Below are 18,290 nucleotides of genomic sequence, written 5' to 3'. Positions count from 1 at the left end.
GTTGTTTTGATTTGCATCTCTCTAATAGCTAATGATCGTGAGCATTTCTTCATATGTTTGTTAGTCACTTGAATATCCTCCTTGGTGAAGTGTCTATTCATCTCTTCTGCCCATTCTTGTGTTGGATGCCTTCAAGGGCTTTCAACTTATAGGGACTCCATGTGCCTTAGGCAAAGTAAAATAGTTTCCCTCGAGATCAGGCCATGGTTGAGGAGAACAGAGCACTCTGTCAAAATTGTTGCTTTCCCCTCCCCTGCTGCAAAGGCCACAATTTTCCTCTAATCTTCATTCTGAGAATCTAGTGGGGCACCTGGAGTAAAACTCATGAATGTGGGATCTCCTCTAAGAATCTACCCTAGGATTGTTATCTTTCAAATTATTCACATTCAGCCTCCAGCAATTGGTCAAACAGCCTCTAAATTCTCCTACCGGTGCTTCCTTTAGTTGTAGCTTCTCTTCTGATAATGATTGGTTCTCTGTATTCTCTTGTCTCTCCTGTTTTTGAAGTGATGGTTTGTCCTAAGATAATTCTCTAACACAACTAAGAAAAATCTTTGACTTTCAGTATGTTAAGCTTTTTTTTTTTTTTTTTTCTTTTTTCTCAGTCTGAGGCCTGGAATGACAACGTCCAAGCCTTTTACATGCAGGACAAGAAAATGGAAAACAGTTTTGAAATAAATCTTTTCATTTCATTATTTATAAACTTTATTATTTTGGTATATGCAAAGCAAAATATAACCAATTCAACAATGTCTACATGTACAATTTAGTTACACTGATTATGCTCTTCAAGTTCTGGAACCAATTTCACAATCTTTTTCCAAATTATTTCGCCAGCACTAAGATAAACTCACTTCTTCCTAAGTTTGTCACCTAACCTTTCCAGTTGTTGTTGTCAATATGATTCCATGTAGATAATTGTTAAAAGAGCACACTGCTCAAGGAAGACATTCTTTACTTATTAAGCTAACTTTTGGTTTAAAGGTTATTTCAGGGGATATTTTGGTTTAAGATTTAAAGATTGTATCAGTGCAACAGTTTTTTTTGGGAGGATCATCCAGCTTTAGTGGCTCCAGAAAGTCTGAATTTCTTGAGAATTTGAAATTCACTTCCACGTTTTCCTCCTTACTGATCAGGATTCTTCTATAAAACTTTTGATCAAAGTGTTCAGTCATGGTAGCTGATCACCACCCAGTTCTGGTCTTATGGAAATAAAATAGTAGTTTATGGAAGCAATTAGATACACATTCCAGATCCTCCTCTAATTCCTACACCTCCTCTTCCTCTGCTATCCCAGGCTTATACAGACCAATTATTTTGCTCATATAGACACTTGCCAGTTTTTAAAACCCTGGGCACTACACAACAAACTAGGAGGTGGAACAGAAACAACAATAAACAATAAAAACAATATTAGTCCAATTGACTGCAATGTCCCATAAAACCATGCCCTTACAAACAAGGATAACAAATCTCATGAGTTATCTGGTTGTACAAAATCAGCCTCTTCAGTTCTTCTTTTTGTTGTAAAATAATACAAAATACAGCATTTACCAATTCAACCTTTTCTAGTTGTATCACTTAGTGATATCAATTACATTAATCATTTTGTACAATTAATACCCAAAATCAATGCCAAAGTTTCCATCACCATAAACAAAAACTCATTCCTTCCCAAGCAATGATTCTGTTTTCTCTCTCCCTCTCACCCCTTGTAATCATTAATAAACTTTCATTTCTATACATTTACTTTTCTTAGCATTTCTTATAAGTGAGATCATACAATATCTGCCCTTTGATGATTTACTTAGTTCACTCAGCTAATGTTTTCAAAGATCATCCATGTTGTAATATGTATAAAGACTTCATTTTTCTTTATAGCTGAGCAATATCCCATTGCATGTATATACCACATTTTAATTACCCATTTATTCATTGATGAACATTTGGGTTGTTCCCACCTGTTGACTATTGGATTGAATGAATGTTTCACACAACATATGCAAAGGGATATGACAATGCCTACAGTTGGTTTACTGATACAGTGTGTGGTCTGTGGTTTGGAGGAAAAGCTCTAGGGTCATTTTCCATATAGATTCACACATTTTGTACCACAGGTTCAGTGACAACTCATATTTTGGGCTTTTGTTTCTATTTTACTTAAATTTTGAGCATCTGAAAAGTGAGTAATTTCCAGGGGATAACTATGTTGCAAAATATAATAACTTTTCAAAAATGTATTTTTAGAATTGCAGATTCTTGAATAGTGGTTTTAGCTCTTACATCTTTGTAATATGAGGTATGAATATATTCCACTGACACAAGAATTTTTTTTTTAATTCTGTGGCTATATGCATGTGTATGCTTTCCTTGCTGGAACAAACATTGGTGTACATATATCTGTTTATGTCACTGATTTTTGTCTCTTGGGTATATACTTAGAAATGAGATTGCTGGGTGATATGGTGGTTCTATTTTCAGTTCTTTGAAGAAGCACCTACAGTTTTTCTCAATGACTATACCATTTTGCATTCCAATCAACAATGCATAAGAGTTCGAATTTCTCCATGCCTTCACTAATATTTATTTTATTTTATTTTTTTATCTCAGATAGTCTGGTGGTAGTAAAGTGGTGTCTTATTATGGTTTTCATTTGCATCTTTCTGATGGCTAAACATATTAAGCATCATTTCATGTGTTTGTTGGCCATTTGAATACCTTCTATGATGAAACATAGATTCAAATACTGTGCCATTATTTGATTTGGTTGTCTTTTTTTAAAAGTTGTAGAAATTTTATAAATAGGAGTATTTACAATATTTTAGTCTTATGTCTGTGAATGTGACATATCTCTCCATTTATTAACTATTTTTAAGTTTTTCTTAATGAAGTTTTAAATTTTCTCAGTAGAGTTACATCTTTTGTTAGATTTATTCCTATATAATGTACAGTACTAATGCTATTGCAAGGAGCTCTGGTAGCATAGTGCCTTGATTAAGGCACTTGACTGCTAACCAGAATGCTGGTGGTTCAAACCCACCAGCCACTCCTCGGAAGGAAGGTTGGGCAATCCTACTTCTGCAGTGATACTGCCTCGGAAACCCAAGGAGGGGTAGCTATGAGTCAGGGCGACTCGATGGCAAATAACAACAACAACAACAATGCTATTGCAAATAATATTATTTCTGTTTTATTTTCTAAATGTAAGTTGTGGTACAGAGAAACACAATTGAATTCTGCTTCATGATCTTAGTAATTCTAATAATATATTCCATTTGATTTTTCACTTCTTTTCTGTTTTTGAGACAGTAGCACAAAGCCTGTGACTGTAATTGTAAAATTTTATAATCTCTCCTTTTAATTCTGTCAGATTCAAAAAATTCATACCTTTATTTTTGTGTGTGTATTAAGTGCTGTTGCACCAGCTCTGATTCACAGTGATCCTGTGTACAACAGAAGGAAACACTGCCTGATTCTGTGTCGTCCTCACAATCCTTGCTGTGCTTGAGCCAAGCCTTGCTGTAGCCACTGTGTCAGTCCATTTCATTGAGGGTCATCCTCTTTCACTGACCTCTAGTTGACAAAGTAGGATATTCTTCTCCAGGGACTGGTACCTTCTGATAACATGACAAAAGGAGATGAGAAGTCTGACCATTCTCACTTCTAAGAACTACATTATTCCTTTTATGATTTACTCAGTTCACTCAGCACAATGTTTTCAAAGATCATCCACATTGTAGTATGTATAAGGGCTTCATTTTTCTTTATAGCTGAATAGTATTCCATTGCATGTGTATGTACCACATTTTATTTATCCATTTGTTCATTGATGAACATTTAGGTTGTTTCCATCTGTTGACTATTGGATTGAATGCATGTTTCATACAACATATGCAAAGAGGTATGACAGTGCTTGCAGTTGGTTTACTGATATGGACATTGTCTGTGGCTTGGAGGAAAAGCTCAAGGGCCATTTTCCATATGAATTCATACATTTTGTACAAAAGGTTCAGTGACAACTGAAGTGCATTATAGCTGCATTTCTTCCAGGCAGATTTATTCATTCTTCTGGGAGTCCATGGAATTTTCAGTATTCCTTGCCAGCACCACAATCCAAAGGCATCAACTCTTTTTTGGTCTTCCTTATTCATTATTCAACTTTCACATTCATATGATGTGATTGAAAATACCATGACTTGAATTAGGCACACATTAGTCTTCAAAGTGATATCTTTGCTCCTTAACACTTTAAAGAAGTCTTTTGCAGAACATTTTTCCAGTGCAATATGATGTTTAATTTCTTGACTGCTTCTTCAATGAGTGTTGATTATGGAGCAAGTAAAATGAAATCACTGACAACTTCAATCTTTTCTACATTTATAATGATGTTGCTTATGGTCAAGATGTGAGGACACCACTAATCTGTCATTTTGTGGTACTGTGGTGGTTTGTATGTTGCTGTGAGAATGGAAGTTATGACACTGGTATTTCAAATACCACCATAGTCACCCATAGTGGACAGGTTTCAGCAGAACTTCCAGACTAAGACTAGGAAGAAGGAAAGACTATCCACTTCTGAAAAAAATGGTGACAGAAAAATTTAGGAATAACAATGAAATACTGTCTGTTGTATTCAATTTTGTATTTTTTTAAATATCATATTAATTACTCTCTAAACATATATTATTTAACATCTATTCTGTTTTCATTCACAATTTAACAAACACATGTAGTTTTATAATTTTCTAATAAAGGTTTTATTTAATTATCTCCATCCTCTTATCCTCACTGCCGTGGAGTTGGATCTGATTCATAGCGACCCCTTCTTGGGTTTCCCAGGTGGTATCACTATGGAAGTAGATTGCCCAATCTTCCTTCCAAGGAGTGGCTGGTGGGTTTGAACTGCCAGCCTTCTGGTTAGCAGTCAAATGCCTTGGGCACTAAGCCACCAGAGGTCCTGCCTATAGGACATCTTAATTCCCTATAAAAACCAACTGCAAACTGTTGTCACTGAACAATTCTGACTCATAGCAACCCTATAAAAAAGATTAGAACTCCTTATAGAGTTTCCAAGTCTATAATCTTTACAGAATCATACTGCCACATCTATCTCTTATGAGTGGTGGGTTCGAACTGCCAAAATTTCCCTTAACAACCAAGTGCTTAACCACTGTGCCACTGTTGTTGGTATGTGCCATGGTGTTGGACCCGATTCATAGCAACCCCTCCTTGAGTTTCTGAGGCAGTATCACTACAAAAGTAGATTGCACAACCTCCTTTCCTAGGAGTGACTGGTAGGTTTGAACCATCAGCCTTCTGGTTAGCCCTCAAATGCCTTAGGCATTGTGCTACCAGAACTGCTAGGGTTCCTTAAATCTCTATATGCCCCATCATTTCTTTGTATAAGAATAACAAATTTTATATTACAGAAACATAAGATATGCAGTTTTCCTAAACTATCATGAGAAAACAGAGAAATGCTTTTTAATGACTTCACAACAATCAAGACAATACTTCTTTTCTCTCATGCATTACAACCGTGAATCCAGATAAAGTAGAATTGCTAATATGTATTTAATTACCAAAGGACTGAATCTATCTGGCTTTTTGTCAGATTTGTAACATTTCCAAGAAATTTCAACAGAATAAGAAAGATTGTACACACTTAAAGATTAAATCAAAATTAAAAAGTATTCATACTCTCTGCTGTTAGTTGCCATCAAGTTGATTCCGACTCATGACTTACTACCACAGACACACACACTTTGGGTAATAAGACTCATTTGAGCAGTTACACTCTCAAATGTACATTGTGTAGATCAGTGGTTATCGATGTATAATCCATACTTTAGTAGTTTTGTGGCAAGGTCTTCCTTGGATTTGTATTGCTTTATTGAATCATTTGTTAGTGGATAATTTTAATAAGGAGCACTTGTCATATGAAAGAAAATTGTCCAACCCTATACAGTAGGAGAAGGAGCCTTGGTGGCACAGAAATTAAGAACTCGGCTGTTAACGGAAAGGATGGCAGATTGAACCTACCAGCTGCTCCTTGGGAGAAAGACGTGGCAGTCTGCTTCTGTAAAGATTACAGCCTTGAAAACACTATGGGACAGTTCTATTCTCTGAGAAACCATAAGAACAGAAGACACATTAGTGTTTGCCAGGGTTAAGAATGCAGGAGGTTTTGACTACAAAAGGAAACAACACAATTTTTGTGGTGGTATAACTGTTCTGATCATATTTGTGGGGGTTGTTGTTACATGAATTTATGTATATCTTGAAAGTCATAGATCTATATACCAAAATAGAGAATTTCATTGCATGTAAGTTAAAATAAATCTAATTGCCAAGTGGCAAATATAAATATTTTGTGTGTGTCACTAAATTTTTTTTTACAAAATGTTAACTTCAGGTATGATAAATTCTAAGCCAAGAGAAAGACTTTTGAATATGCAGTAAACAGGAGAAAATGTATTTTGACTATCTTAAAAGTTAGTTTTTTTTTCAGAAAAAAATCAGAGAGTAAAATACATATGTATAGATATTATTGATGTCTGTGCCTATTAGTTTTTTATGACAGAAATGTTCTGAAGGTACAGCCATTGCTTCTCCTTGATACAAGATACTTTTAAGATGCACTTCTGAAAAATAGTGACATTTTATTTTCTTCATTTCCTACTTTCAGTATTTATGAATTATGATGGTAGATCTGTAAAATAGATTATATGATATATTTTTATCCATCATGTCTTTTCAAAGTACCTAATGTTTCCTCACATGTGATTTCAGGCTGTCCCTCTCTTTGATTAATGGTAGTGAGCTTTTTGACAGACTAAATTAAAGCCACTCTCCTCACAATATGTTCAAATTAGAAATACGGCAAGAAGAGAGCCTTTGTTAGGTTACTTACAAGTTGTCAAATGTGTTCAAAGCTGACAATTATGTCTACTTTTTAAAATCATTCTCTTAGAGCTATATGTAGTATAAAAGTTTACTACCACACACACACACACTTTGGGTAATAAGACTCATTTGAGCAGTTACACTCTCAAAATGTACATTGTGTAGATCAGTGGTTACCGATGTATAATTTTTGGACTCCTGGTGAAAGGGAGGATGTCACAGAATAACTGAAAAAGTTCTAAAAGTGATATATACACCAATCATGGTTAGATGACTCATTTTCAAATGTCTTTGACTAATAATGTGCCCTGTAATTATAGCTGTTAAAAAATCTTAAACATTATTCAATTTAAAAGAGCTTTTTAGTATTATGCATTTTCTCTAGCAATTAATATTAAAATTTCAATTACAATATGGTGAAGGTGAAGAAGATACTTTGGTTTTCAAAGAAGTTGCCATGCTCACATAAATTTAGAAACACCAATATAAGAACTGTATATTTTGATAGCCATAATGGTCATGTTTCAATTTATTGCTTGTTGTTGTTGTTGTTGTTATGTGCCATCAAGTCGGCCCCGACTCATAGCGACCCCTCCTTGGGTTTCCGGGGCAGTATCACTACGGAAGTAGGATTGCCCAACCTTCCTTCCGAGGAGTGGCTGGTAGGTTTGAACCGCCAGCCTTCTGGTTAGCAGTCAAGTGTTTTAGCCACTATGCTACCAGAACTCCTAATTTATTGCTGTTTAATAACATAATATATTAAAAATATGAAACATTTATAAAATAAAGTCAGTGCGAGTTTTGGTATATTTTTGAGGTTTTAAAGATGTATGTTGTTGTTGTTGTTATGTGCCATCGAGTCGGCCCTGACTCATAGCGACCCCTCCTTGGGTTTCCGGGACAGTATCACTACAGAAGTAGGATTGCCCAACCTTCCTTCCGAGGAGGGGTTGGTGGGTTTGAACCGCCAGCCTTCTGGTTAGCAGTCAAGTGCATTAGGCACTATGCTACCAGAGCTCCTTAAAGATCTATATTGAAATTTTATTGGATCCCACTTTAAACTACTCAACAGTAACAGAACAAATCAACATAACTAGCCCTAACACATCAGAAACCAGGATCAATGTAACAAGGTAACAGTTACTCTGTGGTAGAAAACAGGGACTTGTGGTCTCTTTAGGGAACATAAACACCACCACCATGCCAAGGAGCTCCCCTTACCACATTCCTCTAATTTCTTCATTCATTCTTCATTTGTCTCAATTACTTTTCTTTCATGCCAGTTACCAAATTAGAAATATAAATCTTTTAATTGTAAACACATTAAAGTGTGTTTTCAAAGTCTGATGGAACTAATAGGCTACTTGGAACCTGTTAAGAGATTATTTGGAATCCCTGGTAAGACTTAGCCCAATTAAATTAAAGCCCAAACCACTGAAACAAACCCACTACCATCAAGTTGATTCCGACACATATAGGACAGAGTAGAACTATCTTATAGTGTTTCTGTGTTGTTGTTGTTATGTGCCATCAAGTCGGACCCAACTCATAACGACCCCTCCATGGGTTTCCAAGGCAATATCACTATGGAAGTAGATTGTCCAACCTTCCTTCTGAGGAGTGGCTGGTGGGTTTGAACCGCCAGCCTTCTGGTTAGCCATCAAGTGACTTAGGCACTATGCTACCAGAGCTCCTATAGTGTTTCTAAGGCTGTAAATCTTTATGGAAGCAGACTGCCTCAGCTTTCTCCCATGGAGCAGCTGGTGGGTTCAAACCACTGATTTTTGGTTAGTAGTCCAAAAGCACCACAGGACAACTTTGAATTAAAGCAAATATTTTAAAAATAAATTAATATAACTTATAGGAGCTCTGGTGGTGTGGGTGAGCTCTCACGGCGTAATGCCTATGGCAGTTGGCACTAACTAGAAGGTTGGTGGTTGGTGGTTCAAACTCACCAGCCACTCCTCAGAAGGAAGATTGGGCAATCTACTTCCATAGTGATACCACCTCGGAAACCCATGGAGGGGTTGCTATGAATTGTAGAGGACTCGATGTCACATAAAAACAACAACAGTAGTAGCTCTTGTGGAGTACTGCCTAAGTCATTTGACTGCTAACCAGAAGGCTGGCAGTTCAAACCCACTAGCCACCCCTCTGAAGGAAGACTGGACAATCTACTTCTGTAGAGATACTACCTTGGAAACCCAAGGAAGGGTTGCTGTAAGTCAGGACCGACTGGAGAGTAGTGAGCTTTTCTTTTTCTCCTATCTTGCACATTAAATGTCATTACAATAGAGAGAAAATGTAGTAATTATGGAGTATGGGAAATATTAAGCAGAAGATTACAAGTCAAGAGAAAGAGTTCTAAGAAGAATCAAAGTCCTGAGGGCTCATATTCTAATTTACCACAGAACAGAAATCTCTGGGGAGCTCTGCTAGCAATGGTGCCTAAGGCACTTGACTGCTAACCAGAAAGCTGGAGGTTCAAACCCACCAGCCACTCCTCGGAAGAAAGGTTGGGCAATCTACTTCCATAGTGATATCGCCTTGGAAACTCAAGGAGGGGTCACTATGAGTCGGGTCCAACACCACAGCACATAACAACAACAGAAGTCTCTGGGTCCCAAGTTACTGGTCTTTGACCACTGGCATGCAGTCCGTCATTGTCTCCTCACAATATTTCACTGAGTATAGTCTTTATGAGAACAAAGTTTGTAGTCAGACAGCCTGGATTTGAATCCAATCTATTGCTTGTGAATTTAGTCCTGTTACTTAATTTTTGCCAAATGGGAATAATAATAGTAGCCCAAGAGCACTCAGTGTTCTTGTGCTGATTAAATGAGTACTTGGAGCATTGCCTGGCATTCGATAAACCTTAACTATACTGAAGACCATTATTATCACTAATTCCATCACCTTAATTCAGGGTTTTAGCATTTATCACCAAGACAAAACATTTTATTATCTCCCTGTTCCCAATTCTGATTCTTTGATATTTTGCTTATTATCATTTCACGAAGAATATCTCTAAAATACTGCTTTGACCATTTTCATCTATCTTAAAGATGTTTTATCTGTCTCCATTATCCACAGAATTGTTTTGTTTTTACTTTTACATTCATTTGTAACTTATGTCTTGCCATCTCACTATTTTTACATCTTCTTCCACCATCTTCTCTTATACATCTTGAATGAGTGGTCTCTTCACCATTGCTCTGGTTACCTAGTGCCACTCTGACAGAAATATACCACAAATGGGATGGCTTGAATAAACAGGAGTTTATTCTCTTACAGTTTGGGAGGCTAGAAGTCCAAGTTCAAAGTGCCAGGCTCTAGGGGCTGTGTGAAAGCCCCTTGACCTTGGGCTTCAGCTCTCTTTTGCTCCCGGCCCACTGAACTAGAGGCATCTTTCCACTGAGGCAGCTACTGGCTTCTGAGGCTAATAAGCCCAAGGCTGACACATAAAATGCACAGTCCTGATGTTACCAAACAACAAAGCAGGCCACTGATTCAAGTCCATTGAAAGCCTTAGGATTGGCAGAGCATGGCAGGCTGCTGAACAATGACATGGCTACATGCAGGGTTGGAGTGTGCCATAAGCTAGAGACCATTCCCAAAGCTGTTTCTTAAATATGGGAAGCAGACCACATACCCAAAGCAGCTACTCAGCTGCTCCAATAGATTCCACCATGGAGTTAATTACTAATCTCACCATGAGGAATAATTACATTCAGCTGTCCAGCCACTCAACCAGGCCCAGCCAAGTTGACACACAAACTTAAACGCCACAACCATCAATAACCTTTATAAAACAAACTTTGATCTACTCATTTCCCTGATTAATAGACTTCAAGATGTACCAATAACATCAAATATTTCTTTCAGGGAAAAATTGTTGGGAGAGAAATATGCTTCATACTTTTATGTGTCAGCCATGACATGGACTCTTCAAATATTGTTCCTATTGTCCTATTCAGTCCTTAAACAACATGGAAACTTGTTGGAAATGGAACCCAGAGTATTTTGAACCCTTGATGATGCTCAAGTAAGAGAAAAAAGTAAAACAAAATATAGAGTAATTAGGACAGACCAACCTGGCATGGGCTTTTTATATCTGACACTGACAAACTTCAAATCTGTTCCGCATACCAACGTTGTCACACTACTACACTGTCATGAGTACTGTATAACTGTAGAGTAACCTTTGAAATCATATAGTGAAAGTCCTTTAAGTTTGTAATTTTACAGAATGTTTGAACTATTGCAGAATCTTTGATTCCCACACATATTTTAGGTTAATCTTGCCAATTTCTACAAAAAAAAGACAGCAAGCATTTTGATAGGTATTGCATTAAATGTATAGGTCAATTTGAGGCAAATTGACATCCTGACATACTGAGTTTTCCAATCTATGCATATGGATTCATTCTCCATTATTCAGATCTTTTAAAGTTTTTCTAAGTGATGTTTTGTAGAGTTCAGTGTAAAATCATGTACTTTTTGTTAAATGTATTTCTAGATTATTATGTTTGATGGTTTTGTGAATGGAATTGTTTTTCATTTCATTTTCAAATTTGTGATTATATGTGGATATATAATTAATATATTTGTATTGTATCATGCAACTTTATTAAACTTATATATTATTTTTATTTGGTTTTAAACCTTTAAAAATGATTTTCTACATAAAGCATCACATCATCTGCAAATAAGAATAATTTAACTTCCTGTATTGCATTTTGCATGAGAAAATTTAACGTCCTTTTTATCTATTTTTGTTCATATTATCTTATTTTTTGCCTTATTGAGCTACCTATAGTCTTCAATACAAAGTTCAATAGAAGGGGCACAAGTAGACATCCATGATTGTTCCTAATCATATGGGGAAAACATTCAGTGTTTCAAACAATATTATGTTGGCTGTGTGTTTTTCATATAGAAACTTTATCAGTGAAAATACTTTCTTTTCTGTTCTTAATTTGTTGAAATTTTTATTATGAATAGCTCTTGAATTTTATCAAATGCTCTTTCTGCATGTTCTGAGATGGTCATGTGGGATTTTAAAATTTTGTTCTATTAATATAGTGCATTGCATTGATTGCTTCATTCTTATGGACAAATCCCCATTGGACATTTTGTAGGGTTTTTTTTTTTTTTTTTAATTTTTTTTTTATGTTTCTGGATAAGGATTGCTTAGATCTGTGTTAATAAGGGATAATTTTTGTAGTTTCTTTCCTTGAGGTGTCTGTCTCTGGCTTTGGTATTTCATAATGAAGACTTCAAAGAAGGAGAGAAAAGTGTTCCTTCTTCCCCTTTTTATGAAAGAGTTTGTAAAGTACTATTATTATTACTTTTTGAAACAATTGATAAAATTCACCAGTGAAGCCACTGTGGCCTGGGCTTTTCTTTATCTGAATATTTTTATTTATAAAATCAATTATTTTGCTTGCTATAGATCAATTCATAATTTTAATCTTCTTGAGGCAGGTTTGTTAATATATGTTATTATAGGATTTTCCATTCATTTCCTCTAATTTGTGTAATTGGCTGATGTAAGTTGTCCACGTTGTTGTTGTTGTTTGCCGTCGAGTCGGCCCTGACTCATAGTGACTCCTCCTTGGGTTTCTGAGGCAGTATCACTACGGAAGTAGGATTGGCCAACCTTCCTTCTGAGGATTGCCTGGTGGGTTTGAACTGCCAGCCTTCTGGTGAGCAGTCAAGTACCTTAGGCACTATGCTACCAGAGCTCCTAAGTTGTCCATAGTAGTCTTTTATAATCATATAATGTTTGCACTCTTAATGGTGATGTCCTCTCTTTCCTTGCTAATTTTGCTGATTTGTTTCTTTTCTCCTTCTGTTAATTTTGTGGATTCTTTCAAAGGATGAGTATTTGGTTTCATTGATTTTCTTTATTATTTTCATGTTTTTTAGTTTATTGATTTATACTTTAATATTCTTTACTTTTTGCTGTGTTTGCTTTTCTTTTCTACCTCATTAAGACTGAAGTTTAGATGATTAATTTGAGACCCGTCATCTTTTTTTCTGACATAAACTGTTTTTCCCTCAAAGCATTGGCTTAGTTGTTAGGTACCAACCAAAAGGCAAACTCACTTCTAGGGAGTTGGATCTGAGTCATAACGACCCCTCCTTGGGTTTCCAAGGCAGTATCACTATGGAAGTAGATTTCCCAATCTTCCCTCAGAGAAGTGGCTGGTGGGTTTGAACCGCCACCTTTCTGGTTAGCAGTCAAATGCCTTAGGCACTAGTTGATTAATTCTGTTTTTCAGGTTTTCTATATCCTTGCTTTTTTTCTTTCCAGAAGTTTTATTGATTATTTGGAGTGACCTATGAACATTTCCATCTTTTTTTTTTAATTGCTTATTTCAGTTCTTTCAGTTTTTGCTTTGTGTATTTTGAGGATTTGTTGTTAGTTTGTATCCATTTAAAACTGTATGCTTTCCTAATGTTTTATTAAGACAAGTCCTTTTTGTCAATATTTCTTGGTTTAAAGTCTATTTTGTTTAATATTAATATACTCATGGGAGCTCTGGTAGCATAGTGCCTAAGGCACTTGACTACTAACCAGAAGGCTGGTGGTTCAAACCCACCAGCCACTCATCGGAAGGGAGGTTGGGCAACCTACTTCTGTAGTGATATAGCCTCAGAAACCCAAGGAGGGGTTGCTATGAGTCGAGTCCTACTTGACAGCACATAACAACACAACAACAATATAGTCATGCCAAGTCTCGTATGATATGGTGTATTTTTCCTACTCTTTTACTCAACCGGTTGTGTCTTTGACTGAAAAGTGTGCCTTTGAAGATAACAAGGAGTTCTGGTGGCACAGTGGTTAAGGCACTTGTCTGCTAATCTAAAGGCCAGCAATTTGAATTCACCAGCTGTTTTGCCAGAGAAAGATGAGCCAGTCTGCTTTTATAAAGATTTACAGCCTGAGAAAGTCTATGGGGCAGTTCTATTCCATTTTATCAGACAACTATGAGCAGGAATATACTTGATGGCAGTGGGTGGGTCTGAAAATAACACATAGTTTTATCTTATTTTGCTCTTTTTTTTAAAATTTGACTTATTGTCTCTTTTTTGGGGGATTCTGTTTAGACAATTAAGACAATGTAATTGTTTATACTACTGTATTTAAATTTACCACTTTATTATTTGTTTTCTATGCATTTCCTTTAGTTTCTATTCCTTTGTGCTTAACTTATTTTGTGGTAAATAATTTTTAGCATTCCAAATATTTTTAATTAAACTGTTTTTTTATTTTGAGATAATTATAGATTCACAAGCAGTTGTATGAAATAATACAGAGAGAACCTGAGTATCTTTCACTTAGTTTCCCTTATGGTAACATTTTACGAAGTTTTTCTTTGCTGAATTATAACTATATAATGATTTATTTTCTTTGTAGTTTTTCTAAGAATTAAAATATGCATTAGATTGATACTAAATTTTGTTAACATGTAGAAATTGCTCCAATATAGTCCCATTTTTTCTCTCTCCCTTTTTGCTATTATTGCCATATATATTTATATCTATATATCTTAGAAACCCTAAAATACTATTCTGTAATTATTGCTTTATACACTCTTATTTATTTTAAAAAAGTTATGAGAGGAAAGTAAATATGAAAAATCTGTCTATAGAATTTTATATTAACCCATATATTTCCCATTTATGGCATTCTGCATTTCTCCTTGTGGATTCAAGTCATTCTCCATAGTGTTTTCTTTCATCCTGAATGACATTCAATATTTCATAAAGTATTTCTATTGGCAAAATTTCTATCTGTTTATGTTTACCTTTAACTGACTTCATTTTGTCTTCATTTTTTGAATGATAGTTTTGCTGAATATGGAATTGTTGACTTATAGTTTCTTTCACTGCTTTAAATGTTTCAGTTCACTTCATCACAGCCTACATTATTTTAGCTGAGAACTAAAACCAAAAACTAAACTTACTACCACTGAGTTGACTCTGACACATAGTGACCATATAGGACATAGTAGAACTGCTCTGTAGAGTCTTCATGTTTGTAATCTTTAAGTAAGAAGACTGCCTCATCTTTCTCCCACATAGCAGCTGGTGGCTTCAAACTGTTGTTCTTTTGGTTAGCAGCCAAATACTTAAACCACCATGCCACCATAACTGTTTGCACATGAGAATATTTAGGATCAATTACATTGATTAATAATTTTTCTCTTGATGCTTTCAAGATTTTTTTCTTTGTCTTTCAATAGTTTGAGTATTGTGCCTGTAAATTTTTATATATATATATTTATCCTACTTGGAGTTTATTAAACTTTTTTCATTTGTAGATTAATGTTTTTCATCAAATTTGGAAAATATCTCAGTAATTATTTCTTCAAATATTTTTAATCAATCTTCTATTATCATCCTTCACTATTCTGAGACTCTCATTTCATGCTTTTGTTATGCTTTGTTATCCTATAAATCTCTGATATTCTGATAATTATTCCCTAATCAGTTTTATAATTTCTATGCCCTCTTTGAAAATCTCTATTCATTGATCAATTGTTTTCACTTTTGCCTTTAATTCTTCAAATATGATTTCCTTGTTCCTTGACCTTTGAATCAGCTATCTACCTCAAATCTGCTGCTGATCACTAAACTGTTTTAAAGTGATGTTTAGTATTACAAAGGGATATCAACCCACAGGGATGTCTTGGCTTACTTTGGTTGTGAAAAATGAATCCAGGTTTTAACTCCTTTTCACAGTATTCCCAGAGGAGAGTTAATTTTTCATTATTATTAAGGATTATTTAATTATCAATTGATGATATTATTAAATCAATAAAATTATTTATATTTGTTTCCATAACATGCCAAAATCATTTACAACCCTAAAACAATACCTAGAATCATCATATTAACAGACTGGTCTAAAACAAGCTTATAATCTCAAGGAAGAGCAATTGAATTAGTGTGCTTGGCAGAAGTGGCTTCTGGGAGATGCTCAAAGACTTCATTAGAAGTTGTGTTGGCATATCCAGACCAGTAATGAGAGCTGATAGGATTTGGTTTATTGTCTTCGAATTATAGCCAGAATGTTCCTTTGAATTGAGGATAGTAAAACTTCATCTCATATACTTTGGACATGTTATCAGGAGAAGGACATCATGCTTGGGAAAGTAAAGGGTCAATGAAAAAAGAGGAAAACCCTCAATGAGATGGATTGACACAGTGGCTACAACAATGAGCTCAAACATAGCAACAGTTGTGGCGATGGCACAAGACTAGACAGTGTTTCATTCTTTGTGCATAGAGTTGGTATGGTTCGGAACTGACTCAACTATACTTAAAAACAATAACAAAAAGGTTTGGCTTTAACTAGGAGCCATCCACAAACATAACTAAATCAGGATTAGTTAAAGTGGTCTCTCTTAAATGTTTTTGAGGAGTCAAAAGTTGTTCAGTAAATCCAAGCAGTTATGCTTAGCGTAATTACTGTTGTCAGTTTCAGAGAGAAGTGTGACTGGATTTTAACAAGTTCCAGAATGTAGTCTAACAATAGATGTGGCCAGAAGACCTTCATCAGAAGTGAGCTGACTGGCAGAAAGGTGTTGAGTCAAGGTGGAATTAAGTATGGAAGGTTTGGCATGAGGCACATAAACATCTAAAAATTTCCCAGCATTATGTCTGTGAGGTTTTCCATAATTTGTCTGTAGTGGCTATAATCATGAGACAAGGAGAGTATTTTTTAACTACAGGATCAAATTATAGGTTATAAGTGCCTATAGGTCTTTGATATGTTCCGTGTTTCTGAGGCACTACACCTAATGGATTTCCATATACTTCATGTACAAAAAGAGAAAAATCTATGTGGTAGCTGGGAAAGCCTATGAAAGATGTTTCTGATAAAGCCCCTTTTAATTTATGTAAAGCTTTCTGATCTTCTGGTTGTTGTTGTGTTGTTGTTATTTGCCCTCGAGTTGGACCTGACTCATAGCGACCCCTCCTTGGGTTTCCAAGGCAGTATCACTATGGAAGTAGATTGCCCCATCTTTCTTTCAAGGAGTGGCTGGTGGGTTTGAACAGCCAGCTTTCTGGGTAGCAGTCAAGTGCCTTAGGAACTATGCTACCAGAGCTCCCAATCTTCTGGTACATTTGGGAATTAATCTTGTTCAGAGGTTTTTAAATACTTCTATAAGTCTTTAGTCTTTTCCTAAAGAAAAATTAGGAATCCAATGCTTATAATAGGCACAAACCTCAAAAAAAATCTTCATAAATATCTCTTTGCTTTAGGGGTAAGGAAAGAAAAAATGGCTTTCTTTTGTTTAGGGTCAATAAGACACCTTCTGCAGAGATTATATGGCCAAATATTTGACAGAAAATCAGGGAAATCTTAACTTCTGTTTCCAAACATTATGCCCATCAGTAGCCAAATGCCTTAACAAAGCTATGCTATCATCAATCCAGGCCTGCTGGGAATTTAAGCATCATCAACATATTGTAATAATTTTACTTTTTTCATAAAATACAAGACTGCAAGTCTGCATGGAGAATTTGGGAAAAATTGGTAAGGGATTCAGGGAATCTTGCAGAATTACAGTTCAGGTAAACTATTAATTTTCCCAAGTGAATGTAAACAAATATTGGCTTTCAGGATGCACAGGAATATTTTAAAAAGTGCTACAAATACCAACCACTGTGAAATGCATAGCATTCAAAGGGATATATATTGAGCAGTAGTAAGTGAGGGTTTGAGATCACTAGAAACCTAAGAATAACAAAGTGCTTAATGGTATGCAAATCCTGAACAAATCATCAGACCCTATTGTTTAATTTATTAACAGGAAGAAAAGGTTACTGCAAAGGCTGGTTCAGGAGACAATCACGCCTTTAGAAAGGAAATCTTGTATAGTAGGAGTTAGTCCCTCTGCGGCTTTTTGTTTAAGAGGATAACAAGGAATCTTTGTCAAGGGTTTACATAATTCTATATGAGTCTTGATTGGTTCTGCTTATAAACCTTGGTCCACATCAGTAAATATAGTGGTGCACAAAATTTCAGGAATTAATAAGAATATCAAGAGGAAAAGAACCAGGATGAGTTGAATCATCATTATTCATGACCAGTGTTTCCAAAAAGCAAGCAAAATACTCTTTTTGGTTCTATTTCAATTCAAACCACATATTGAGGAGTTCCAGCAAGATGGCGGACTAGGCAGAAGGACTGGACAGACCCTCTTCAAAAAAGAAAAGGGAAACCAATTGACACAGACACAGAAGACAATCTTGCACCACTGAGCCTTGAAGGGAAGGATACAGAAGTAGAATAAACCCCAACTAGCAGAAGAATTTGCGTGAAAATACCAAAAAAGGAGACACATGGAGCTCCAGTCTGGCAG

This window comes from Orycteropus afer, unplaced genomic scaffold (genome assembly GCF_000298275.1).
Source record: "Orycteropus afer afer isolate SDZICR_OR568_19922 unplaced genomic scaffold, OryAfe1.0 scaffold00060, whole genome shotgun sequence".
NCBI lineage: Eukaryota > Metazoa > Chordata > Mammalia > Tubulidentata > Orycteropodidae > Orycteropus > Orycteropus afer.
The sequence above is the reverse complement of the archived record's forward strand: the minus strand, read 5'-3'. Positions refer to the sequence as shown.